Raw genomic sequence first — 27,875 nt, 5'->3', positions numbered from 1 at the left:
ATGAACTGTACTGGCCCCTTTCAAATTGGTTCTTTTGGCTCTGCTCAGAATGACTGTGTATGTTCCTCTCAGAGGGAGCGCATCCATTTTTTTCAGAGGGACTACAGTGAGTTCTCTCTGAGGAACTTCGACCACTCCTCTCAGAGGTCCTGTGCTGTCTTCCCTCAGAAGGGCTGTGTCCTCTCACCGCCACGACATTGAGCTAGGTTTTCCTACATGAACTGTACTGGCCCCTTTCAAATTGGTTCTGTTGGCTCTGCTCAGAATGACTGTCTCTGTTCCTCTCAGAGGGACCGCATCCATTTCTTTCAGAGGGACTACAGTGACTTGTCTCTGAGGAACTGCGACCACTCCTCTCAGAGGGTCTGTGCTGTCTTCTCTCAATAGGGCTGTGTCCTCTCACTTCCAAGGCACTGAGATGGGTTTTCCCACACCAACTGTACTAGCTCTTTCAGACTGTTTCTGTTGGTTCTGCTCAAATGACTGTCTCTGTTTGTCTCAGAGGGACTGCGTCCATTTCTTTCAGAGGGACTATAGTGAGTTCTATCTGAGGAACTGTGACCACTCCTCTCAATAGACCTGTGCTGTCTTCCCTCAGTAGGGCTGTGTCCTCTCACCTCCAAGACACGGAGATAAGTTTTCCCACATGAACTGTACTGGCCCCTTTCAAATTTTTTCTGTTGGCTCTGCTCAGAATGACTGTGTCTGTTCCTCTCAGAGGGACTGTGTCCATTTCTTTCAGGTGGACTACGGTGAGTTCTATCTGAGGAACTGTGACCACTCCTCTCAGAGGACCTGTGCTGTGTTCCCTCAGTAGGGGTATGTCCTCTCACCTCAAGACAGGGAGATAGGTTTTCCCACATTTCTTCCTCTACCTCCTCTGTGCTTGCGCCTCAGGAGCCTGTTCTACCCTGTTGTGGCTGTAAGTAGGCAAAACATTCTCCTAAGGCCAGCAGCTCCTCCGGATCATTATGCAGCAACTCCAGCCTCTCCCACCTTCCAGTCTTTTCTAAAGGAACAACCCGGCAAATCCGGAGCCATAGTTTACCGCCCAAACTAAGTAAATAAGCAACCAACTAGCAATCTCTCTATTCCCTCTCTTTTTCCCTCCCTCTTTCCCTCTTTCCAACCTCCCTTCTTCGGTCTCTTCCACCCTTCCTCTTACAAGTTCTACCACCTTTGGGGCATCTGGCTAGCTCGGTTGGTAGAGCATGCAATTCTTGATCTCTAGAATTCAATTCAATTCAAGTAGAGTTTACTTAAGACAAAAACAAAAACTTCCACCACCCAACCTCCTCCCAGAAAGGACCTTCCCTGACCTTGCACATTTCAGATGTTGGAAGATCTGTTGAAGACTTCTCTCCATTGACCAGAATGCGTACTCCTGGGCCCATCCCATAGGGAGACCTGAAAATCTGGATACAAGAGTAGGTCAATGTCACTGAAGTGATATTAAAGTACTAGTAAGGAAACCAGTAAGAATAGTGACTTGACTTAGAAAAGGAACAGCAATCATTCTGAAGGAAGTAAAACAGTACTAGGTACCTTTCTCTTCACTCCTATAGAGCTTATCAGTAGAGTAAGCTGAAGAGAGGAGGAATAGATAGTGAAGGTCAACTCTACTCACTGTGTCCCATTAGCCTCGGAGCAGCTCATCCTAAGATTTTCTTCCCACTGGGAAGCTGGGAGCAGAGATAAAGAAGCTTTTAGCACCCTAATTGTTGATACCACCTTTACCTTGTTCCACCCCCTTGTTGTACACATAAGAAAACAAAAAGGTGAAACCATGCCTAGGGTCATTATGTTAATTAGTGGTAGAGCTCAGACTTAACCCAGGGCTCAAGTTTTTATATTTTGAACTCTACTATGCTGCCTTCACCGTGGAGTAGATGAAGCTGTTGGAAAGAGCAGGAACAATCAAGCGAGTAGGGAGTTGGAGTAGGGGAACCAAAGTTCATAACACATATTTTTTTCCCCCAAAGGATTCTATCCAGTGCCTATGACAGGGGAAAAAGTTATTGGAACTTCCTGCACCAAACATTAATCTCACCCAATTTCTTTCCTGATACTTTGAGTTCTACACAAAAGGAAAATTAGGCAAGAAAGCATGGGGAAAGGAAGCATAGGAAGAATTATCAATCTGTTTACATCTCTTTGGAAGTTGCTCAAAAGAATCTGGCATCTTTGGAGATGCTAGAAAGAATAAGCACATTTCGGGCACCTGGGTGGCTCAGTGGGTTAAGCCGCTGCCTTCAGCTCAGGTCATGATCTCAGGGTCCTGGGATCGAGGCCCGCATCGGGCTCTCTGCTCAGCAGGGAGCCTGCTTCCTCCTCTCTCTCTCTGCCTGCCTCTCTGTCTACCTGTGATCTCTCTCTGTCAAATGAATAAATAAAATCTTAAAAAAAAAAAGAAAAAAAAAAAAGAATAAGCACATTTCTTTCATTTACATAATCCTTTTCCAATTCCCTCCCTCAACCTGTTATTAAAGTCTGGAGTCTTAAAGCAGACCCACAGTTGATTTGTCAGTAGCCTTGAGCTGAAGAATCAAGGATAGGATCTTTCTGACCTGTGAGTTTCTGCATCTTTTTGAATTTAAGCTTCTTTGAAGTCTAGAGAGGCACAAAGAGAAAAGAATAAAATCAGAAAATGTTCTAGGTTAGAGAATCAAGAGCACATTTCCTCTTACAGACACAAATATTGATCCAGTTGGTGTCCATAACCACAGCACAACTGGCACCCCATTCATGTATTCATTGATCATTTAATGAGTGCTTACTAAGTTCTAGGCAGTAGCTTGGGTGCTAGGACTACAAAGGTAAATATGACCCCTGTATTCTGGGAATTCACATTAATAGGGAAAACAGATGTCTAAACACCTAAGTTATAATACAGTGTGGTAAATATAGAGCACATAAACCACATGTAAATAAATATAGAACAGAAACATCTAAATATATTAATAAATAAATTTAAATTTATAGGTATATTAATAAATAAATATATAACAGAAATATAAGCGTCAGAGAATAAAAGGACAGGGATTCACTGCCTGGGAGAGATGGGAAAAGTTACTCCAGAAGTGGCCAATTGTACTGGAGTCTGAAAAATCAGCAGAAAGTTTTTAGGTGAAAAAAGAGCATTCCAGGCAAGTCCAAAGCAACATCCCCAAGAAGATTATAAAGTCATGAGTGTCAGGTGCACATTTGCTAAGACAAAAGCTGAAAATAGAAGTGGAAGCCAGATTTTGCCAAATGATGGAATTTTTATTTTATCCTTTAGGGCAGAATTTCCCGATCAGTAACATAAACTCCTGAGTTTTTTGCAAGCACGTTCCAAGTCACTTTAAAGGCAGAATTACATTTGTTACCATTTCAAATAAAACAATTTTTATTTCTCCCTTTTGAATCATGACATCAGTCTCGGAGAGTGTATTACAAGAGCCTACATAATATTCATAGTATTGCCAAAATGTTTTAGCTAAACAATGTTGAATAAAAGTGTTAAAAGCAAAAATTCTCCCAAGAATCCTGTTTCAACATAAGAAAGTAAATCAATGTGATACACCACATTAATAACACAAAGGGGAAAAAAACTGGACAATTATCTCAACTGGTGGAGAAAAAGGATTGCCAAAATCCAACACCTATTCCTGATTTAATTAAAAATTTAAAACACTTAACAAACTAGGGATAGAAGGGAATTTCCTCAATATAGTAAGGGGTATTAATGAAAAACCCATAGCTAATATCATTCTCAATAGTGAAAGCCTGACAGCTTTTCTTTTAAGGTAGTGAACAGACAAGGATGCTCAATTTCACTACTTTTCTTTTCTTTTCTTTTCTTTTTTTTTTTTTACATATTTTATTTATTTTATTTGACAGAGACCACAAGTAGGCAGAGAGGCAGGCAGAGAGAGGGGGGAGGAAGCTGGCTCCCCGCTGAGCAAAGAGCCCGATGCAGGGCTCAATCCCAGGACCCTGGGATCATGACCTGAGCCAAAGGCAGAGGCTTTAACCCACTGAGCCACCCAGGCACCCCTTCACTACTTTTCTTTAACATTGTGCTAGAAACTCCAACCAGAGCAATTAGGTAAGAAAAGTAAAACCATCCTTTCCTTTGAAGAGGAAAAGTTAAACAATCTCTATCTCTATTCACAGACGACATAATCTTATTTACAGGATATCATAAAGAATACACACGCACACACACACACACACACACACACACACACACACAGAAACCCAATTAGAACTAATAAATGAATTTAGCAAAGTTACAGAATGCAGTATCAACACACAAAAATCAGTTGTTGTTGTTGTTGTTGTTTTAAGTTGGCTGCATACTGGGCCCAATGGAGAGCTTGACCTCATGACCTAAGATCAAGATAAAGATCAATATCAAGACCTAAGCTGAGATCAAGAGTTGGATGCTTAGGGGTACCTAGGTGGTTCAGTCATCAAGCATCTGCCTTCTACTCAGGTCATGATCCCAGGGTCCTGGGATCAAGCCCCACATCTGGCTCCCTGCTCAGCTGGAAGCCTGCTTCTCCCTCTCCCACTCCCCCTGCTTGTGTTCCCTCTCTCACTGTCTCTCTCTCTCTGTCAAATAAATAAAATATTTTTAAAAATAAATAATTGAATTTAATTTTTTTAAAAAGATTGAAAATAGAAACCCTGCCTACGTTTCCAGCCTGCCTCAAGAAGTTGGGATTTATCAGCCTCCAGAAATATATTAATATCAGCTAATTTTTCAATCTCCCCCCCCCCTCTCTGTGTGTGTGTGTGTGTGTGTGTGTGTGTCTATGTGGTGTTATAATAACACATCTGGTGTTTGTCCCAGACTCCTGACACAGAGCTTCAAAAACACTGGGGGGGCACCTGGGTGGCTCAGTGGGTTAAAGCCTCTGCCTTCGGCTCAGGTCAATATCTCAGGGGTCCTGGGATCGAGCCCCGTATCGGGCTCTCTGCTCAGCAGGTTCCTCCTCTCTCTCTGGCCTGCCTCTCTGCCTGCTTGTGATCTGTCTGTCTCTGTCAAGTAAATAAATAAAATCTATTAAAAAAAAAAAAGCGGTTTGGTGAGACACTTGTCTGGTGCTTTGTTTAAAAAAAAAAACACTGGGAATTTCCTGAGTGATAGGAATGTCTTGGTTATGCTAATGAGGTAGAAAAGAAAAGTTACTTCTCCCTTTACTTTGGGAGGCTGAATTAACCTTGATTCTAGAATCTGATCAAGACATTATTAGAAAGGAAAACTCACAGGTCAGTCTCTTTCAAGGAAACAGACGCAAAATTCCTAAACTTAATATCGGCAAACGTGATCCAACAATATATAAAAAGGATCATGAACAGTGTCACAAACATGTTATATCTGTTTCAGGAATTCACAGTTGGTTTAATACTTTAAAAATTCATTGTATTTCAGCACTTTAATAGAATAAACAAGAAAAATCATATGAGCATCTCAATAGAGGCAGAAAAAGTGCTTGATAAAATTCAACACCCATTCACGCTAAAATTCTTAGCAACCAGAAGTAAAAGGGAGCTTTCTTCATCTGCTAAACAATATTTACAAAAGCCACACAGCAAACATTATGCATAAATGGTGAGTTAAAGAAAAAAACCTTCCTCTACATAAAGAAAGAAGATAAAAATCCCCACTATCTACTGAACACAGTACTGGGAATCTTACTCCATGCAACAAAGCAAGGAAAAGAAATAGAAGTCATAGGATTAGAAAAGAAGAAATAAAGTTATCATATGCAGACAATGGGACTGTGTAGGGAATCACAAAATGCCTTTGGAAAAGCATCTACCGATCCATTTTCAGGATTGATAAGCAAATTAAGCAAGATTTTTAGATAAAAGGTCAATATAGGAACCCCCCCTTTTTTTTTTGAAAAGTCCATTTTATTTTGAGGTATTTATTATTATTTTTAAAGATTTTATTTATGGGTGCCTGGGTGGCTCAGTGGGTTAAGCCTCTGCCTTCAGCTCAGGTCATGATCTCAGGATCCTGGGATGGTGGCCCACATCAGGCTCTCTGCTCGGCAGGGATCCTGCTTCTCCTCTTTCTCTCCCCTCTGCCTGCCTCTCTGCCTACTTGTGATCTCTGTCTGTCAAATAATTGAATAAAAAGAAATCCTTAAAGATTTTATTTATTTTTGATAGAGACAGTGAGAGAGAACATGAGAGGAGAGAAGATCAGAGGGAGAAGCAGACTCCCCATGGAGCTGGTAGCCTGATGCGGGACTCAATTCCGGAACTCCAGGATCCTGACCTGAGCCAAACGCAGTTGCTTAACCAACTGAGCCACCCAGGCACTCTATTTTGAAGTGTTGACATAATTTAGAAAATGACATTTTTTTTTAAGATTTTTTTTTTGAAATAATCTCTACATCCAGTGTGGGGCTCAAACTTACTATCCCAAGATCAAGAGTCACATGCTCTACTGACTGAGCCAGGCAGGTGCCCCTAGAAAATGGCATTTAAAAGACCAGACCTGGGTGGCTCAGTGTGTTAAAGCCTCTGCACCTGGGTGGCTCAGTGTGTTAAAGCCTCTGCACCTGGGTGGCTCAGTGTGTTAAAGCCTCTGCCTTCGGCTCAGGTCATGATCCCAGGGTCCTGGGATCGAGCCCCGCATTGGGCTCTCTGCTCAGCGGGGACCCTGCTTCCCCCTCTCTCTCTGTCTGCCTCTCTGCCTACTTGTGATCTCTGTCTGCCAAATAAATAAATAAAATCTTTTAAAAAAGTAATAATAATAATAAAATAAAATACCAGAGATTGTGTCCCTCCTAATAATCATCATGACCTCTGAAATTGTCTCCCATCCCTCCAAAGTAATTCTGATAAGACTTAGATCCAACTTACCCATTTAAAGAAATAGAGAAGAAAAATGGAACATATTAAATAACAACATGAGTATTTAATCAGTAAAATCTTGCATGCAAAACCCTAGAGGACAAATGATCCATTTCTTTAACATATAAATGGAAAGAATAAAAGAAAGATATGGAGGTAGGGAATCTACAAATTATAAGGAAATTAAACACACCAACCAATCTCAATATGTGAACCTTATTTAGATCTTGAGTCAAACAGACTGTCAAAAATGATTTTTATCATTTATGATACATTTGGTATTTGAATACTGATGGATATTTGATGGTACTCAAAGATGATTGTTAAATTTTTAGGCATATAATGATACTGTGATTAAGTATTTTCTCTTAAAAGAGTCTTTACCTTTTAGAAACACGCATTTAATTAGGAATGAAATTATGTTACCCGACATTTGCCTTGTCAAAACAATGTGGGTTATGGAATCACGAAGATTCATTATGCACTTTTTTAAAAAAGATTTATTTTTTTATTTCTTTGACAGAAAGAGATCACAAGTAGGCAGAGAGGCACGCGGGGGTCAGGGGGGTGGGGAGCAGGCTCACTGCTGAGCAGACAGCCCGATGCAAGGTTCGATCCCAGGACCCTGAGATCATGACCTGAGCCAAAGGCAGAGGCTTTAACCCACTGAGCTACCCAGGTGCCCTTGAGCCACCATTTTTGCCTTCAGATGCCCAAGATGAAAAGCAACAGTTACTCCCATGGTTTAAGAACCTAACCATCTGGGCACTTGGGTGGGTCAGTTGGTTGAGTGTCTCTTGATTTGGGCTCGTGTCCTGATCTGAGAGTCATGGGATCAAGCCCCACATTGGGCTCCATGCTCAGTGGGAAACCGACTTGAGGTTTCTCTCTCTCTCTCCCCCTCACTGCCCCTCCTCACTGCTTGCGCACACGCTCTCCCTAAATAAATAAAAATAAAATCTTTGTTTTTTAAAAAAGGACATGACCTTCCACCATTTGGGATAAACTGCAAAAGCTCCAGAACTCCCATACAGTACAAAGGTTGGGGGAGGAAAAACGGACCCTGGGCTTTTTAGCCAACCTAGGTCATAGGAGGCTTAAAGCAGATTATACTCAATGTAGACAAGGAACTATATTTGCCCTTTCTTATATCTAAGTGTTCTGGAACAATGCACACCTGTTAAAGTCAATGAACTTTCATGCCTCACCTGTTACATGGGGGAAAGTGGGCATTCGTCTTTTCCTCTTAAAGATGTTAAAATGAACTTTCCAACTTTAAAAAAACATGCTGCTTTAAAATGAAAATATTATATACCTAATGTCACTTATCATGTATTATGAAAAAGAGATAAAGCGATGTATAAATTCCCAAGGGGTTGACAAATTTTGACAACGAAAGTTTTCAGGGTCCAAACAGGCTGGGAAAAGCTGCTGCAGGGGGTGGGGTGCTGAGAGATTTTGTTTGTTGGTTCAGTCAGTTTTGGCGAGTGACACAGTCAGCCGTGGGAAGCTCTGTGCGTGTGGTTTCTCTTCCATAAAGCCAGGGCTATGTTCTATGCTCTAGGCTGGAAAAAGTTGGTAGGAGACCAGCCAGCATACCATAAAAAGATGAAGTCCTAGTGAGGACAGTAATACTCAAGTGGGATTGCTGTGTTTGAGAGATGTTTATGAGAAGAAAAAAACACTGAAAGGAACTTTGTGGCCAAATATGTTGATAACTACATCTACCTCCAAGATCTAGAGTATAGGCTAATGCTGTCCAATAGAATTTTCTATGATGATGAAATATCCAAGATCTGCTCTGTCCAATGTGATAGCCTCTAGCCACATGTGATACTTGAAACGTCCACAGTGCGAGTAAGGAACTGAATTTTAAATTGTATGTAATTTTGGTTAATTTAAATTTGAATGGCGCCACGTGGCCAGTGGATACCGGACTGGGTAGCACAGGTCTAGACAATTAATCTGAGCGGCAAGGTGAACATCTCTGCATAGATTTTACAAGCACTTCAAATGGTAGAGTTCATTTTCAGCCTCCTACCACACAACTTCTGCCTAATGTTTCCTATGTTGTTCAAAATGCCATCATCTTGTCCGTCACCCAGGGGTTAAAATTGAAAAGTCATGTATTCATTTCACAGACACCCCAGGGAGCACTTACTAAATGTCAGGGAACATTTTTCACGCAACTAGAACAATCATAAAATTTGTACAGAACTACAAAAGATCCCAAACTGCCAAAACAATCTTAGGGGAGGAAAAAAACACATCTGGAGGGGTCACAATCCCAGATTCCAAGGTATACTACTTCAAAGCTTTAAGAATCAAAATAGTATGGTACTGGCACAAAAACAGGCACACAGATCAATGGAACAGAATAGAAAGTCAGAAATAAACTCATGATGATATGGTCAATTAATCTTTGACAAAGGAGGAAATATGTGATGGGAAAAAGTCTCTTCAACAAATGGTGTTGAGAACACTGACTTGCTAAATGCAAAAGGATGAGATTGGACCATTTTCTTACAACATACACAAAAATAAACTCAAAACAGGTAAAGGACCTCTATGTGTGACCTGAAACCATAAAAATCCTGGAAGAGAGCACAGGGAGTAAGTTCTCTGACATTGGCCACAGCAACATATTTTCTAGATATGTCTCCTGAGGCAAGGGAAAGCAAAGCAGAAATAAACTGTTAGGACTACACCAAAACTAAAAGCTTCTGCACAGCACAGGAAGCAACCAACAAAAAACCAAACAACAACTTACTGAGTGGGAGAACATATTTGCTAATGACATATCTGATAAAGGGTTACTATCCAATAGAGAGAGAGAAATTACACAATTCAACACCCCCCAAAAACAAGTAATCCAATTAGAAATGGGCCGAAGAGAGGTGCCTGGGTGGCTCAGTCAGCGAAGTGTCCGACTCTCTGTCTCAGCTCAGGTCGTGATCTCAGAATCATGAGATCAAACCCCACGTTGGGCTCCACACTCAGGGCTGAGTCTCCTTGAGATTCTCTCGCTCGCCTTCTGCCCATCCCCCACACTCGTGTTCTCTCTCTCTCTCTAAAATAAATAAGTAAAATAGTTTTAAAAAATTAAAATAGAATTATATTATCCAGTAATTGCATTATTGGATATTTACCCAGAAACTTTGAAAACACGAATTCAAAAGGATATAGTACCACTATGTATATAGCAGCATTATTTTTTTAAAAGATTTTAAAAGATTTTATTTATTCAATTGACAGAGAGAGAATGGATGAGTGAGGCGGAGGGACAGAGGGAAAGAGAGAAGCAGGCTCCCCCTGAGCAGGGAGCCTGACACGGGGCTTGATCCAGGACCCCAGATTCATAATCTGAGCCGAAGGCAGACACTTAACCAACTAAGCCACCCAGGTGTCCCCAGAGTAGCATTATTTACAAAAGCCAAATGATGGAAGGACTCCAAGTGTCCACTGACAGATGAATAAATAAAGAATATGTGATACACACACACACACAAAAACACAATGGAATATTGTTCAGTCATAAAAATGAATGAAATCTTGAAAAAAATGAACGAAACCTTGTCAATTGCAACAACGTGCATGGATCTAGAGAATATAACGCGAGGTGAAATAAGCTGGTCAGAGGAAGACAAATTCCTCGTGATTTCACTCACATGTGGAATTTAAGAAACAAAACAAATGAACAAAGGAAAAACAAAGAGAGAAATCAAAAGAGAGACTCAAGTACAGAGAACAAACATGGTTCCCAGAGGTGGGGGGTGGGGGATGGGTGCACGGGATTAAGAGTACACTTATCTGGATAAGCACTGAGTGATGTATAGAATTGTTGATTTACTATATTGTACACCTGCAACTAATATAACACTGTATGTTAACTATACGGCAATTAAAATTATAAAATTATAAAATAATATACAAATTTCCTTTCTTTAAAAAAAAATGTGACAAGGCACCTGGGTGGCTCAGTGGGTTAAAGCCTCTGCCTTTGGCTCAGGTCATGATCTTAGGGTTCTGAGATCCAGCCCAGCATCGGGCTCTCTGCTCAGCAGGGAGCCTGCTTCCTCCTCTCTCTCTGCCTGCCTCTCTGCCTGCTTGTGATCTCTGTCTGCCAAATAAATAAATAAAATCTTAAAAAAATAAGTAAATAAATAAAATCTTAAAATAAAAAAACCCTTGGACATAATTTTTTTTTTAAGATTTATTTATATCTGAGAGAGAGAGAGCGTGGAGCAGGGGGACGGGAGGGAGAAAGGAGGAAGGGACAGAGCCAGACTCCCTGCTGAGCGCAAGGCAGGTCACCAGGCTTGATCTCATAATCCTGAGATTATGACCTGAGCCTAAATCAAGAGTCACAGACCAACTGAGCCACCCAGGTGCCCCCTGACATCTTCCCATTGCATATAGAATGGATATATATATATGTACATATACATACATATATTTATGTATGTATGAACTCTTCAGCCTGGCATTGAAAGCCCTCTACAATGTCACCTCTGTCAATTTTCCAGATTTTTCTGTCACTGACCTCCCTATACTTCTACCTTCCAACCACATAGGTGTCCTCTCTTCAAACATATCCGACACTCTTCAGTTTCCCCCGCTTTTCCCCAATCCATTCCTTCCAACTGGAAAGTCGTCCCTACTGTCTTCCATCCACCCTATCCATGTCCAAAGCCCTTCCCTTCTTCTGAAGCACAATTCAATCCTGAGCTCCCCCAGAGGCATTTTCTAGATCCCCCTGCTTCAAAAGACTGCCTCCAACCCCTTCAGCACTATTTATACTTCTACTAACTCTTATCATTTTCTCTTTCATTATGTATATATCCATCTCTCCCCCCCCAGGTTCGCCTAGAGCTCCTAGAGGGTGCGGTTGGGGTTTTATTTTTTTCCTCAATGTCTAGTGCGCCACCATACATAATAGGAGCTCAAGGTTTGCTGAAATAAACTGAAAGGAACACGACTGAGCATGATTGACACTTCTAGGAAGACATCCATAGGCACTGTCTCAACTCCCCTCTTCCCCCACCCAGTTCCTCCCCTGGCCCAAGAGGTAGGCGTTTCCAGTGCTTCAGAGGCAGGGACGGGGAGCAGTGGTTTTCCAGGGAAGTTTGCATCACATACCTCTGAGGCTCTCTTGGCTGCCTCCTGTTCCCTGCTCTGTCTTCCAGAGAAGAGCAGCCAAAGCCTCCAAAGGAATAAACCAAGTAGTAGTAGAAGGCTGACACATGACGGAGGAGGTATGGCCAGCCGCCAAATCGGTGCCATTTCTCAACCCCCTGCCTCTCTCAGCCAAACAATATTACCCCTCAAGGCTGTGACTCCATATGACAGCACAATGGTCATTGCAAGGTCAACCTGACAGGGCCCAGCCAATGTGCGAGCTGCTTGGGTCTCTTCTCTGAGATGTGTCCATCAGAGGCCCCTTCCTGCAGCTGCCCATGGGCTCTGCCTTGGCAGCCAATGCTCAGGGAAGACCTCCTTTAGCATTCTACTAGGATTGGGTGGGCCAAGTTGGCATAGAGAGTATGGAGGGAAGATTTCAAAGGAGCAGCCCCTCCAAAGGGCTTATCTTGTCCTATAAGCATCTTCTCTGGAACCTTTCACTCTCTAGAGGTCCAGGTCTGCTGTCCTATGTTCCCAACCACAAATTAGAATACTGAGGCAAGTACATTTAGGAAACCTAGGCTATCGTAACTACAGATACTCTCAGGAACTGTGATTATATATTGTTTCTAACTCCAAAGTGTGACACATTTCTTAGTTGCTATAGCATTGAAACAGATCTGAGTTGTCACTTAGGGAAATTAAATGATCTTAGAGGATCACTCAGCTCTAAAACCCATAGTCTCATTTTCCAGAAGATTTATTATGTCATTACACCCAGAGTAAACTGGATTCTCTATGGTTAATTCCCTGTAAACAAGATTTACAAAGAATCAACTTGTGCTATACTATAAAACTGGCCAGGTTTTTTTTTTTTTTCATGTAGGAATGTTAATTGGAAGATCAATTCAATTAAATAGCTATTGAATAGCAGGCACTGTTTTTGAAAAAGACAATGATGGTATCTCACCTCACAGAATTTTCAACCCACTTGGGGAAGACCAAGTAATATTCTCAGGAAGCCCATCATCAAGGAAGTGGTTAAAAAACACATGATATGTCCAGATTATGAAAGACTCTGCAGTCATATAAAGATTATAAAGAATGATACTTGATAGGCTGAGCACACCTTCTGAGGCAGATTACTAGTATATGCCAGCCTGATGTTCTAAGGTTAAGCTTCGAGGTACAGTTTTGGTTCTTAGAACACGTGTGTACAATTTGACAAACACTTATAAAAAGGATTTTATTTATTTATTTGAGAGAATGAGAGAGAGAGGAGTCTCTAAGCAGGGAGAGGGGCAAAGGGAGAGGGAGAAGCAGGCTTCCCACTGAGCAGAGAGCCAGACACAGGGCTTAATCCCAGGACCCCAGGATGGTGACCTGACTGAAAGTCAGATGCTTAAGCAACTGAGCCACCCAGGTGCCCCACTTTTTTCTCTATGTGTTTAAAAATGTAGTCTTTCAGGGTATCTGGGTGGCTCTGTGGATTAAGCCTCTGCCTTCAGTTCAGATCATGATCTCAGGGTCCCAGGATCGAGCCCCGCACCAAGCTCCCTGCTCACTGGGGAGTCCGCTTCCCTCCCTCTCTCCCTGCCTCTCTGCCTACTTGCGATCTCTTTCAAATAAAGAAATAAAATCTTTTTAAAAAATATATTCCTTGTGTCTTGAATATTCACTCAACATTATGTTCGAGTTTTGTGATCTCTGTCAAATAAATAAAATATTTTTAAAAAATGATGATATGGATATATTTATACCGAAAAGTGTTCTTATTTTTCAGTGAAGAGAAGCAAGTTAAAAACAGCATGGCAAGGATGGTCCTATTTTCGTATAAGTATATTTAAACACTTACACATGCATACAAAAGCCTAGAGGGACATTCTCCAAAATTTGTCTAAGTGGTTTTTTGGAAGAAGGGTGGGTTTTTTTTTTTTTTTTTTTTTTAAACAGATTTTATTTATTTATTTGACAGAGAGATCACAGGTATGCAGGGAGGCAGCAGAGAGAGAGAGAGGAGGAAGCAGGCTCCCTGTGGAGCACAGAGCCAGATGCGGGATTCTATCCCGGGACCCTGAGATCATGACCTGAGCCAAAGGCAGAGGCTTTAACCCACTCAGCCATCCAGGCACCCCATTCTAAGGATATGCTTTTAAAATGGGACACTGGATGTTTTGTTTTCATAACATTAAAAAAAAAAAAAAAAAGCATTTGTATCTGAGATTTATTCTTTTCCTTGGCACAGTCAAGGTCGAATTTAAGGAATATAAGCAATCCCTTAGATCCTTTAGTCTCCTGAAAACACTGGGGCTCAGTGAGCCCACTGAGCCACCCAGACGCCCCTAGAAGAAGGTTCTTATGGATGCTTTTCTCCTTTTGATTTCTGTATTTTCCAAAGTGTTTACAATAAAAATATTGCTACTATAATTATAATTTTTCTTTAAAAACACAGATCTTTTTCAAAGATCACAGGATAACATTCCCTACTATATCCCCTATCCCTGGAATAGGACCAGGCACGTGATAGGTACATAATGAATGAATGAGTAAAAGAATCTGGCTCAATTCATGGATATGGTGGAAATTTGTACTGTAAAGTGAAATAAACCACAGACGTAGAGTCACAAGGCCAGGGTTCCAGTCCTGGATCCTGCTTTAGCCACGTGGCTGTGATTACAATGCTTTAATCTCTTAGTTTCAGCTTCTTTATCTGAGATGGGGGGAATAACCTACATCCTACATCCCTTATGAACCCATTATGAGAAATGATATTATAAATGAAATAGTTTGTAAAGTACAGAGTCCTACGTGTGTATTAGGTATGATGACGGCACAGTGGAAGCTGGAAGAGGCATCTCACATCAAGGAGGGTTCTAGACAATGTGGGTTTCATCGGAGAAGATTTCTCAGGAGATGCGAGATGTCAAAGGAGACCACGAATGTGGAAAGTATGCCAAAAAAGTAGAGCTGTGACCAATGAACACCATTTGGAAGGGAAGACAAAGGTACGCACTGGAAGGAGCATGGACCCCCTGGCTCAGGGAGAAGGGCTTCCTTTGAGTTCTGAGTGCAGGTAAGAAAGCATGGCAGCTGTTTGGTCAAGTCAGGAAGCTTCCTGGAAGAGGTGATCTGAATAATGGATGAGACCACATCTCTCCAGCGCAACCCTTCAGGGCCCTGACGGTGCCCTGTGGATGGTGGGCAGGAGTTAGGTGAGAAAACCGAGGAACCACAGATGCAAAACTGCTTTCTTTCTTGGGCCACAAAGCACAGCTGAACTAATATTCAGATGTCCCAGTGCCCTCTCCAGACCAAAATGCAAAGTATATCCAAATTGATAATTATTGCTATGATTATTTTCAGTGCTTGTACTGATAATGTCTTGCTAAAGCATTATCAGTGCATCAGTAGTGAAATTATAATTAGTAAAATTATAATTACAAATATAATCAATTATAATTAGTGAAAACTAGTGAAATTATCATTTCCTTATATTACAGACAATATCTGTATTTTGTCTGCAGTGAATTCAGCATAGTGACCTTGCAAGGATATACCTTAAAGACTTTTGTATGGTGAGGATGACTATAACATCAACAATGAACCTGAAACAAGGGACAAATGAGTATCTGTCAGGTGACTGGTGGCCTGGCCTGTCTTTTTCATATATTCCTGGAGAGAACTGAGCCACTTCCTTGGAAACACTGACCAGTGACCCAGTAACACAAGAACTTGCCCAGCTGGCTTTCTGGGAGTCCAACAAAGCTTTCCACCCTCCAGCCTTGAGGTTTGTTTGGTTGTATTTTGTTGTTGTTGTTTTGTTTTGTTTTTAGATTTTATTTATTTATATGCCAGACAGAGATCACAAGTAGGTAGCGGTAGGGGGCAGCAGGCTCTCTGCTGAGGAGAGAGCCTGATACAGAACTCAATCCCAGGAGCCTAAGATCATGACCTGAGCCAAAGGCAGAGGCTTAACCCACCCAGCCACCCAGGCACCCCAGCCTTGAGTTTTCTAATTTCTGGAACCCTTGCCCCTCTGAGTCCCTCAGCACAGAGAACACCCTCTCATTCCCCATACCTGGAAGAAGTTCCCTTCCTATTCGAAGAAAAGCAGTGGCCACGTGATGCTGATGATGGAGGGAAGAGCTTCCTCAGAGGGGTCTGGAGAAACAGAGAATGAGCCAGAGCAGCATCCCCAGGAAGGCCTTGCTGTAACTGCCACCCCAGGTTCCGTCCCCAAGGCTGGACCCTCACCGGCAGGGTCTACCCCACGGTGCTATGCGCCAGGGCCTGGATGTGGGCCTTCTTCTCCTTCACCTGCTCCACCAGCGCCTGCACCTCCGTGAGGTTGTCTAGGAGAGGGGAGGGCGCCAGAGATGAAAGCTGTTCTTCCTGTTCCCTGCAGTCCTGTCAGGACAAGTGACCCTCTCCCTCCCTCAAGGCAGGTGCTTTAAGACCCAGAAAAATGGCAGCTCCCCTGAGTCACTCCCCTGCCTCCCTCTGCTCACCCCACCGCTCCTGCCTTCCCTCTCACCATCCAGGGTGAAAATGAAGACCACGGTGCCGATTTCTGTGAGGGATGGCAAGATGCACGTCAGGAAGTCCTCTTGGGAGAAGGAGAACTGGGGACCCTGGGCCCGAGAAAATGTGGGGCCCCTCCCATGAAGAACTCCCACCCACAGACCTGCGGACCACAGAGGGCCTCACAGGACCTCTTACAAAGCGTGTTTGTACACAGATGGAAGAATCGAGGTTCAACGAGGTCAAGTGTTTTGCCCAAGATGATGCAGCAAGTTGAGGGAAGAGCCCTGGACTAGAGCCAGCTTTAGAGGGAGAATCCAGAGCCTTCCGCCCTCTCTGTGCTTCCCCAAAGCCTCCCGACCTCTAACCCATATTCCCTTCCCTGGACTGTCTGCCTGCTCTCCTCCCCTACCTGTCCCCAGCGCCCCTCTCCTCCCACTCCCTGCACACCTGTCACCTTCACAACCTGCCCCATGTCCCGTCATACACTCGCCCCCGTGGAGGAGCTCAGTCCTCTGGTTAAACATGTCACTCTGATCACCAGTGAGAAAGCCGCGGATATCTCGGTAGTCTGGAACGTTTAAGGACAGGGAGAAAGGAATGATGGCTTTATACGAAAGATTGATTCTAGGCTTGGGGGAACATTCATGGGTCTTGAAGGAAAGTTCCCAGAGGGGTGGCGGGTGGGGTGTCACACACATGGGAGGCCACAGCTAAGCAGGGCTGGGAGTTGAGGAACCAAGTCCTGAGTAGGGGTTCACAGCAAGGAGCATTTGACTGAAATGCCTATTCAAATAGGACAGTCTGGACATCGAATGAGGAACCCCCATGGGCTGGGGATGGGGGTAGGAAATCAGTTAGCATTCAGGAGGAGCCAGGAAGAAAGTCTAGACTGGGGTCCCACCGGCACCAAAGCTGTGGATACACTCCACTCCATCCATGATAGCCATGATGCCCAGGGTCTGCCAGCCAACCAGGTACACACGGCCTTTTTCCTCCAGGCTGAGCACGGGCCAGAAATCAGGACACGAGAGGAGACACGGCAGTGAGAAAAGATCAGGGATCAGAGCAAGATGCACACGGCCAAGCACAGGTGCAAACCAACAGAAAGGTTACCGCGCCCTCCACCACGCAGACCTGCTCCCCTCACCGCGTTAAGGAGTCCTCAGGGTCTCCGCTGTTCTCAGGACAGTCCCCCATCCACGCAACCTCCCCACTCCTAATACGTTTCCACACACCTGATGCTGGCTTGCATCGTCAGGGCAGCGATCTTCGGGCTTTGACTCTAGGTCACCTGATGAGCCCGCTCTAATGTCCGCAGGATTTCCAGAAGGCACTTGGGAGAAAGGCCACCAGCTCCAGGGGCGGGCCCAGGGCCCCCTCTAGACAGCATGGGTACCCAGCCCTGCCCAGGGGAAGGCACAATTCCCTGACAACTAAGTTCTGCTGGTCCCTAGCGGAGGTGCGGGGAGTCCTGTCAGAACGCAGGGCAGAGGACAGAAAGGACTTCCGTGAGCAGAACACAAGACCCAACCGAGGCCGAAGGACATGAAGAGAGCGGGGCGAGGAGGACGGGCTCGGAGTGGACGGGGAGGTCAGCGGGGATTCTGGGAGCCAGGCCAGAGACACAGGCCCCCGCAGAAGGAGTTCTTCCTGCACGACCTGGGCCCTCCCCCAGCCAAAGACTTTCTGAAACGAGGTGAGCTTTCGGTGTCCCAGGTGGGCTCAGGGATTAGGTGTCCTTGTGGGCACAGAGATCAGTGGGACCTGAGGAGCCCAGGGTCCCCAGGAAACAAGTGAGACTTTGTGTGCTAAGAAACCCAGGCCAGCTCTTTTCCCATGGCCCAGGGTGCGGTGGCGGTGGGACTGGCCCTGAAATTAGCATCCACTGCGGCAGATACATTTTTGGTGAAGGAGAGTCCTCCATTAAAAGGAGCAGGGTTAACAGTATCTCAGACTCATTTATATCGTCACTTGAATTACGCTACAAGCCTGGAATCTGGGAGTTGAGAAAAGGACCTCAGAAAGCACCCGGCCGCCCCGCCCCCCAGGACCACCACTGCATGTGCAGAGCCGCTCTTGAGGAATCCACAAGCCTTCCATGGAACATTCCAGCGACAGAAGCCTTCAGCTTCATCAAGAGGCCCATGCCAATGGTGAAGTCAGCAGAGCTCCCCGCTCCTGGCCGGGCACCAGCATCTCCAGGGGTGGTCTCAAAAATTAAGGGATGTCAGGGCCTCACCCCAAAGTGACAACATCCGAGCTCTCGCACAAGTGCCTACGAATCTACTTTCTTCTTGCTTTAACACTCCTGAGGCTGAACATCCAGGGAACCACACCTGAGCACTATCGTTTTCACATGCTGATCTCTGGGATCAAAGCGGCCATCTACATAGAGAATAAGGTGGAGGTGATTGGGTGGCACAGAGTCCTCAGGAAAGGGGGACAGGGTGGGGTTTGAGTAGCCAGAGGGGGACCCAAGGGGAGCCTAGGATGACAAAGGAGAATGGTTGCTACAATAAGGAAGCTGGGCAAAGGGGAAATTGAGGCCACTCAGCACCCACAGCTCCTTTGAACAGATGCTTCTCTTTGGGGTCCGCATCGTCCCGACCCTATTCTATCTCCTGGGCCTTGTTTTCCTTGTCTCTCCATTCCTGTTTTGAATGTCTGCTTTCTGGTATTTGATGTGGCCTCTGTAAACTGCCTTCAGTCCTTCCCGAAAGAAGAGACTACATTAACCAGTGGACCAAAAAAACGAAACAAAAGCAGAAACAAAACAGAACAAAACAAAAACCCACCAAAAACAAAATCCTCATAAGCTCAGGGACAGTCCGTATTTACTCTAATGTTCTGAGATGTGGTGAGTAAGACCATAGCCACCCTGCCCTCCTCTTCGTGGCTGTAATGTAGATTTTGGTTTTGTTTGTTTGTTTTGTTTTGTTTTAAAGATTTTTATTTTTTTATTTGGCAGACCGAGATCACAAGCAGGCAGAGAGGCAGGTAGAGAGAGGGGAAGCAGGCTCTCTGCAGAGCAGAGAGCCCGATGCGGGGCTCGATCCCAGGACCCTGGGATCATGACCTGAGCCAAAGGCAGAGGCTTTAACCCACTGAGCGAGCCACCCACTCGCCCCTGTACTGTAGATTTTGACAGGTTTCCTCTCAGCCTCCCTCAGGGGCCTGGCCCGTCAATGCCTTTCATTACAGTGGGCTCACGTGGCCATGTTCACGGGGCTGAAACCAACCAGGACTGCTAAGAAGGTGCCTGGGCTGTCCATGCCGGAGTCCACCTGGCCTGCCACAAAGGGAGCCTGATGGCAGGGGGAGAAAAAGGGTATGATGAGAGCGCAGGGGTTACTCTAGTGTTTCCTGAGGCGCAGGACCATCAGATTCCCCCGAGTCCTTGTTAGAAATGCAGAGTTCCAGCCCCAGGGAAGATTTACTGGATCTGCCTTGGAAGGGGAAAGCTCCAGGCCTGTATTTTTAACATGGTCCCCCAAGGAAATCCTCTGCATGGTAAAGTTTCAAAACTACTGGACTAAATTGTATGCTCCTTAAGGTCGGTGTCCTGCCCTCCTTGTGTGTCTCCTTCCGCATCTAGCATTGCTCGACCTGTTTCTCTTAGTGAATTGTTAGAATCAGAATACTGCAGTGGTGAGAGAAAATTGGGGACACCAAATCCAGTGCTTGGAATCTTGTTAAAATGCAGATTCAGACTCAGTAGGTCTTGGTGGGGGGCGAGATTCTACATTACTAGCAAATCTTTGGAGATACTGATGTTGCTAAGCAAGGACCATGCTTAAGTAGCAAAGGACAGGTCCAGGGGTCAGCTTCTTATGTAAAGAGCAAGAGAGTAAATATTTTAGGCTTTGGGGCCCCTGTGAACTCTATGCAATACCCAACCCTATCGTTGTAGCATGAAGTGGCCATAGATCTTATGTATTTACTCACAAAAATGGCTGTGTCTCAATAAAACTTTATTTACATAAACAGGCAGCAGCATGATGGCCACTGTGGTTTGCTGACCCTGGGACTAGTCCATCTACCTTGCTTGTTGAATGGACTGACACACAGGTATTCTGGAATCGGATCCTTTCCCTGTCATTCCACATTCATGCAGCTGGGTCTCAATTAGTGAGAGTAAAATCAAAATTCCTTGCGTGAACCGTTTCTGTTTTCTAGGACCCACTTCCGCAATCTATCTTCCCTGCTGTTCTGCCCCCACCCCCTTCCTCCCTGTAGAATGGATCCCCCCAGGCTGTCTTCACACTCACAGAGAGTCCCACCGAAATGCCAATGACAATCACCCTCTTCTTCCCAGCGACCACCTAGGAGAGGAGGGTGGGTGAGACCGTGCCACCAGGAGGATTCTAGGATACAAACCTATTGCATGGAGATGTCAGGGTCAGGACTGCGGAAGCGGATGGGCTTTGGCTGGATGGGGACTCTAGTGTCTTCGTGAGAAGGAACAGACAGAGACGTCTGGTTGACTATCAGGGGAAAACACAGACCTTCTTCAGTTCTTCAATCCCGTGCAGGGCACTATCTTCTGTCCCCTCTCTAGATGCCACCACAGACCTAAGAGGACAGACTCAAAGTCAGTGGCACTGGTTGGAAAGCAGAAGATTATGGTATACTAGGGAAGAAAAGGGAATGCATTAAGAGAAGGGAATGATGGAAAGATATCATTGACTGAAACACCTACTATTTGCTGAACACCACAACAGACACTTTTTAGGGCTGGACACTCCAATTCCAACAAGGGCCAGACAGGTGACATGAGTATGTGAAATGGGCCGAGGATAAGGCAATAAGAAATAATGGCGACCAAAGCAAACTGGGCACGATCTCCACCTGAAAGCCTGAAAATTCTATTTCTAGAAAATACTATCCAGGCCAAAGAAAATATTCACAGGCCAACGTGGCTTACCTGTCACTGCTTGCAATGAGGTAGGTGTAGAGGTTTCTGTCCTAGACCTTTCAAAGCTGGTTGAAGGAGACCTGTCACCGGGGAAGGACACGGGTTAGTGATGAAAGTGAAGGGAGCGGTAACCTTGGATTTTGACAACTAGTGTGAGGATTCCCTCAGGCCAGCGCTTAAGCCAGTCCTGCTTGGAATTTGGCACGTCGAAAGCTACTTGCAGATGACAGCTTGGGGTGCATGGGATGTAGAGACACCCTCAATAGATGGAGTGGGGCCCAGTTGGGTTCGGAAGATACGGGGTTCCACGGTGAGATCTGTCTTTGAGACGGAGGGAGCCGGGCCTCAAGAGGGCCACCTAGGAGCTTAGCTATGATGAGCTTTATGGTCCTGAGGGTTACCCCGAGAAGGCAGAGGAAGGAAAAAATCGGGGACCAGGATACTCACAGACATGAGAAACGCCATCCTGCCAGAGCTGCCCCCTCCACTCAGCACCACCAGCTCCCCCTCAGGTTCCTGAGAAAGAAAAATTCCCAGTGTCGCCAAGGCCTAGCTCCTAGCTCAGCTTGGGGGAAGCACATTCCTTCTTTGGCAGCAACAGAAGAACTCCTGGGGAGACTCCTTAACCCTCCTTAACCACAAAAGGGAACAGAAAGATGCCTGGATGTGAGAACGAAACTTCATTCTGACTCCTAAATCTGGCTTAGCTACTTACTCCAACCTTACTCATTCCAGAAAGGACGGAGAGCAGCTTTGTATCCAGCAATCACTCAATAAAAAGCAGTGCTACCCAGCAATTATTAGCTGGATATATTTGGGCAAGCTACTGTGATTGTCCTTTGTTTTCCTATCTGAAAAAAAAAAATGGAAACAATCACACTCATTTCACAGGTTTTTGCAAAGGTAATGAGTGTGAAAGCACAATGTCAATTACAGAGTGTGATGTAGATAATAGTTATTCTAATTACTGTTGATTAATAAGATGACAATAAAGAGGCCAGAGGGAGGACTGGGAGAAAGGAGAATGGAGATGGAGTAAAATGAGAAGTGGAAGCCAAGAAAAGAGATCAAGTGGGGAGGGAGAGAAGTTAGGAGGGGAGGAGACAGAGAGACTGTACCTTCAGCACTTCCTGCACTTTGCCAGCCACTTGGACCATGGTGGTCAGAACTGATTCACTATACAGTCTCTGTAGGGAGCAGGTGGGAATCAGAAGCCAAAAAAAGGACAGTGGATTTGGGGGACGGGGAGGAATGAATGGTGTGGTGGAGGGGCTCTCAGGTCTCAAACACGAAGGACCATTGGCATGGAGCTGGCATCTTTATTTTCAGTGTCCAGGGGATGGGTCTGGGTTACCTAGTCTGTGGGCATGACTTGCCGCTCCTCCTGGAAGATCTCAGCATCACATTGTCCCAGCAATGGAACAATTCCCTCGGCATCTGCTTTGTCGAGGTCCTGGGTCAGTGGGTTTGACTCCTCTGTGATGGGCAGGGCTGCCTCATACCCAGACCTCTAGAGGGAAGGGAGCACAAGGATGCAGACAGGAAGCCCAGGCCTCGCTCACGCCTCCGGATCTGGAGGTGGGAGCGGCAGCAGGCACAAGGTTTGGGGACACACACACACACACACACACACACCCACACAGCATCCAAGGATTTAGCCTGAACTTGGTACTCTGGGCCTAAAGGGGAAGGTCAGGAAGGAAGATGGGAAGGAGGAGAGGGAAAACAGAAACCCAGGGTGGAGGGAAGTCCAGAAGAGAAATGATTCTAGGAATCAGTGCAGAAGACCAACATGGAGAAGGTGGGATGAGGGAGTCTCACCTCCCACTTGCCAGGCTCTGGGGTCTCAATCGCGTGTTGAAACCATTTTGTGCCTGGCATGGTCTCATGCTCTGGACACCCTGTCGTACCTCCATCTTCAGCTACACAAACGCTTCTGTCACGCTAACTCTGCTTCCAGCTGGCGGGGGCCTTATCTGAGCCACAGTGATGATTAACCCAGGTACCCTGGCCTCTCCGAGCACCGCCCCCTCTGAGTATCTCTCCCCACACCCTTTCCCTATCAGTGGGCCCCCATCCCTCTGGGCACCCCAGGGAAGCTCTAGGGCTCCCTCTTTGCATACATGCACACTGCCCAGCCTCTGTTTTGCCCCATGAAGGGGCAAACCTGAGGTTCATTACTCTTAACCTTTGGAAATAATGACCTCTTCTCCAGAGGACCTGGAGCTCAGAAGTGCAGGGTAATACCCAGTCCCATGACAATGAGAATCCCTGAGCAGAGGATTCTTCTGGGACAAGGATGAAACAGCAGGCCAGAGATCAGGGTCCTCAGGGACAGCAGAGGTCAGAGGACCTGAGCCGTGGCTTGATCACATGTCCAGAACACACAGTACTCCGGGCCCCTCTTGCTCCATTTCACTCTTTCATCTCAGAAGGAAGGTAACAGAAGCTTTGGAGCCCCAGGGGGACACACGCTGAACTGAAATTTACGGGAAAAAAAAAGTGCCACGGAAATAGAAATGCTGCAATGAGAATTAGAAACCAAAGTATCTGCCCTAAATACATGAGCCAACAGTTATTTACACTGAACAATGCACTTTTCACATGCAGTATCTCACTGGGTGCATTCCCACTAAGGAGACCACACTGACACCCTCGTTTTACAGATGGTAAAGCAGAGGCTCAGAGAAGTTAGGTCGTTGCTGAAGATCACACAGTTGACAGAAAGGGGACTCCCACCAGGTTGTTACTCCAGATCTCATGAAATAGTTTAAGGATTTATGTTGGTTAAACGAATGAAGTAACTAACACGCTGGTGCAAATTCATGATAATCCCTCGCTCACACAGTGTCATAAGATTTATAAAGACATTCCCCAACATTATCTCACTGGATCCTGCCAACAGCCCTATGAGGTTCTGGACGCTCTGGTTTTAGGAAACCTGACACTTAGACGACGAATTTCTGCACACCAGGCAGGAAGAAGAGCTAAAAACCATAGGTTGCTGCTCTTTATTTAGACTTCCCGGCTATATACCCAGCCTGCTGTCTTAACCCCTGGACTCCAGCTCCTCCCGTGCCCAGACACCTAGGTGACGCTCAATAAATATTTGTTTAATAAATTAAAGAATGAATGAGAGCGAAGAGAACCAATATCAGATTACCAATGGGGAAGAGATTTAAAAGCTGACGCAGTCTACAAGTGGAGATTTTACATCAATTATCTCGCCACTCTGTCCCCTCTGGCAGGGGAAGTGGGATTCCTCCTCCCAACTTGGCTAATTCTACCCGGGCAGGGAAGGGGCCCTCCTGGGAGCCCGAGTCCCTCTCACCTGCGCCTCTCTCTAAGGCCCCCGCCCCCGCCCCCGGCTGGCTCCTTGGACAGAGCCAGGATCAGGGGCAAGGGGACCGGGGAGGCCGCCAATGGGAGGGTCCTGGGAGGATCCCTTGGAGAATGGGGTCGGGGGGGGGGGGGGGTGGGGGGATGACCGCGGCAAGAACCCCGGCGGGGCGGGGCGGGCCGGCACGTCCCGGTTCAGCTGCGGCGGAGCGAGCGGGGCCAGCTCTGCAGAAGGCGGCGGCTAGAAGGCCGGGACGGTCACATCCCGCTGCAGGGGCCGGTGGAGCGGCCTCACTGCCTCCCGCACCGGGACTCCGGCCAGCGGCCAGGCCGCGCCGGCACCGCCCCCCGCTCAGGGAGAGACTAAGAGGCCCGTCGGAGCTCTGGGGTCCCCCGCAGCCCCGCGGCCCGCTCCCGCTGCGCCTCCGCCTGCCCTCTGCCCGCGCTGTATGTATGAGTGAGGAAACCGAACTCAAAAACAGATGCACTAACACCCTGGGGATGGGGACAGGGTCAGGGAGAGCCTCAGTTGGTGATCTGCCCAAGACTGAAGGATCCCGTAATCTCCTAGAGGGTAATGACACTCCCACAATCTCAGGCCTGGTGCCCATCCTCTTTCCACTGTCAGCAGGGCCAGAAGGTAGGTCTCTTGGGGTCTGTGCCCCTGGACCTGGGGAATGGCTATCAGATGGGATATGTCCTTCCATCCCCCGCGTCCGGGGGACAGACACTTGTTCAACTGTATCCCACTAGGTCCCAGATGGGCCCCCATTGCACCTGCATCAGGACTCTCGGCATCCCCAGCTGCCCTCACATCTTGCCTCTGGGTCTCAAAGGGGGAGGGTTCTTTGGGTACTCCCCCTCCCCCAGCAACTCAAAGGAATTGTCTGGGTCTGGAGGCAGATGCTGCACTGCACTACTCCAATGTCTTCCACGGAGTCTCAGGGGCTCCCCGTCTCACCTGGTGGCCCCCCAGCTGCTGGTGACCTCACCCCTTGGACATTTTTCCAATAAATGTTCTTGGACAAACTGGAGATGACTGTTTGGGATACTGTACAGTAAGCTGAAGACACTTCCCCACTGTCTCTCCCCTGACCACAAGGGCCTCTCACCACCACCAACTCGACAGGAGGACTAACATTGTTTTAAGGTGTTTGTTTTGATTCTGTAGGGCCTTGAATGGGGGGGGGGGGAGGACAGAAATGGGTGTAGAAAACTAGAAGCCCTAGTTCCTTTTGTTTTGTTTAGTGAGAACGGGGGAGAAGGAAAAGAAGGGGAGGTATATAAATTCTCCTGCATCCGTGGAAACGAAGGTCATACCACAGGTGAGGGGGCCGGTAACCTTTTTAACTTCACTGCCCACATTGACACCCAAGCTTTTCACCATTGATTCCTCTGACTCCTCCATCAACCTCGAGTTAATTTCCAGAAAGGGACTGAACGGTGTTTTGAGACAAATGAAAGAGAAGCTCCGCTAATAGATCCTTCAGTGCTACGTGCTCCTATCCTGTGCACTCCTGTACTCCTAGTCTTTCCCACACTCACTTTTCCTTTTCTTTCTGTCTGCCTCTGTCTCGCTGATTCGGTCAAAGTCCATAATAACTGTAAAGTGTAAATGACTTTATATTCACTCTCTGCCACTATATCCAGAGGAGGAGGATGGAAATAAAACTGAAGGGTTGGAACTCCCCTGTCAAAAGACTTATACGTTGGGCTCTGGGGCTAGTTCCTTCCTGTGAAAATAGAGGTTTTCCCTTACTGTTCCCTAAATTCCAAGGGGGGTGGAGGGGATGGTGCCAGTGAGAGAAAAACCACTGTTTTTCCAGAGGAAACCACTGATCTTTCTAGAGCAGGTGTATCAACGCTCCTTTTCTGCATCTCAGCCTCTCTGGCATGTTCCAAGAATTTAGACCAGTAATTCTGAAAGGGACCCCAATCCAAACAGATCAAGAAGTCATTATCCTTTTTACCTCACCAAGCTCCAATCCCACGTATCACAAGACTTAACTTCATCCTATCAGATAAGCCCCGTTCTCATTTGCCCTCCGCCTTGAACCACAAAAGCATCCAGATCTGGGCAGCAGTCTTTGATCCACTGCTACCCAGTTCTGCAGTAGTACCTCTCACTGGCCACTGGCGCGGAAACACTCACATCGCAGACTCTGGACACCTCATCTCTTGGGATGGAAGTGGCACGGGGTATAGAAGCATGGCATAGATATAGGGAGCTACGAGTTCAGAATATAAAGGCTGTTTCAACGCATCAGCTCTGGGTTGAATCCCAGTTACATCCTTTACTCTTCATTTGTTAAGGGACCCCTCTAATCCCGAGTCTCCTGGCATGAGAAATGGAACTAATAATGCCATCCCCTACAAAAGCTGTCTTTGAGATTAAATGAGATAATGCATCTACAACCTTTTGCACGGTACCTGGCAGACGCATCCTGAGGAATCGGTTAGCTATCATTATTAGCCTTGTGATACCCCGTGCACATCATAGAGCCTATCTGGATTCAACCCGGGCTGCTCCAAAACGTATGAAAGCAACCGCCCTGCCTTCCTCCAGGGTCGTAAGTATTAAAAGAAGTATTCAGCCACACTTCACTCACAATGCAGGCGGGAGGAAGACCGCGACCCATAGGACCTCGAGTTTGCGGAGGGCTCGTGGGCGTGGCTTCAGCTTGAGTTTGCAAGCGACGACAGGATTGGTTGAAGAGAGGATTCGCGTCCACTCGGCCCCGCCCTAGACGTCACGGCGCCTGCGCACGTTCTCTCTGCTTCACAGCGAAGCTATGTGGTGACTTTGCGAAGTGTGTCTCGCTGTACTCGCGTCAGCGTTAGCGTCAGCGACAGCGCGTCAGCGGCAGTCGCTGCGGCAGCGTTACGGGTTGTCCAGGTAACCACGGGAGTTGTCGCTGATTGGTGGCATCCGAGAGACAGGTGTTCGTCTGGCAGTTGAAGCACCTGAGGACGCTGCTGAGCCCTCAGGTGAGGAGTTGCGTGCCTCTTCCCTCCCCCGCCAGCCTTAACGTTCCCAGAGAAGTGGGGGGAACTGAAATCTCACGCTGGTGAGCGCCTACTGTATGCGGAATCTCTGCTCGGTCGGTAGTGTGCCGTA

At 46.3% G+C, this 27,875-nt stretch overlaps 1 long non-coding RNA gene and 1 pseudogene across 1 annotated transcript; both read right to left on the bottom strand.

Annotated features, from left to right (window-relative positions):
* Positions 1-15,572: 15,572 nt before the first annotated feature.
* Positions 15,573-27,814, bottom strand: LOC123394035 (annotated as a pseudogene).
* LOC123394044 lies at positions 21,956-23,894 on the bottom strand. Its single transcript, XR_006608824.1, has 3 exons — positions 22,773-23,894; positions 22,537-22,605; positions 21,956-22,269 (listed from the first exon to the last, which is right to left on the bottom strand). It is a non-coding gene; the product is annotated as an uncharacterized LOC123394044 (long non-coding RNA).
* Positions 27,815-27,875: the final 61 nt, after the last annotated feature.

The sequence above is a fragment of the Mustela putorius genome, unplaced genomic scaffold (assembly GCF_011764305.1).
Source record: "Mustela putorius furo isolate JIRA1106 unplaced genomic scaffold, ASM1176430v1.1 tig00001161_pilon_pilon_pilon, whole genome shotgun sequence".
NCBI classification, from domain to species: Eukaryota; Metazoa; Chordata; class Mammalia; order Carnivora; family Mustelidae; genus Mustela; species Mustela putorius.
Note: the sequence above shows the minus strand (reverse complement) of the source record. Positions and strands in the feature narration are given on the sequence as shown.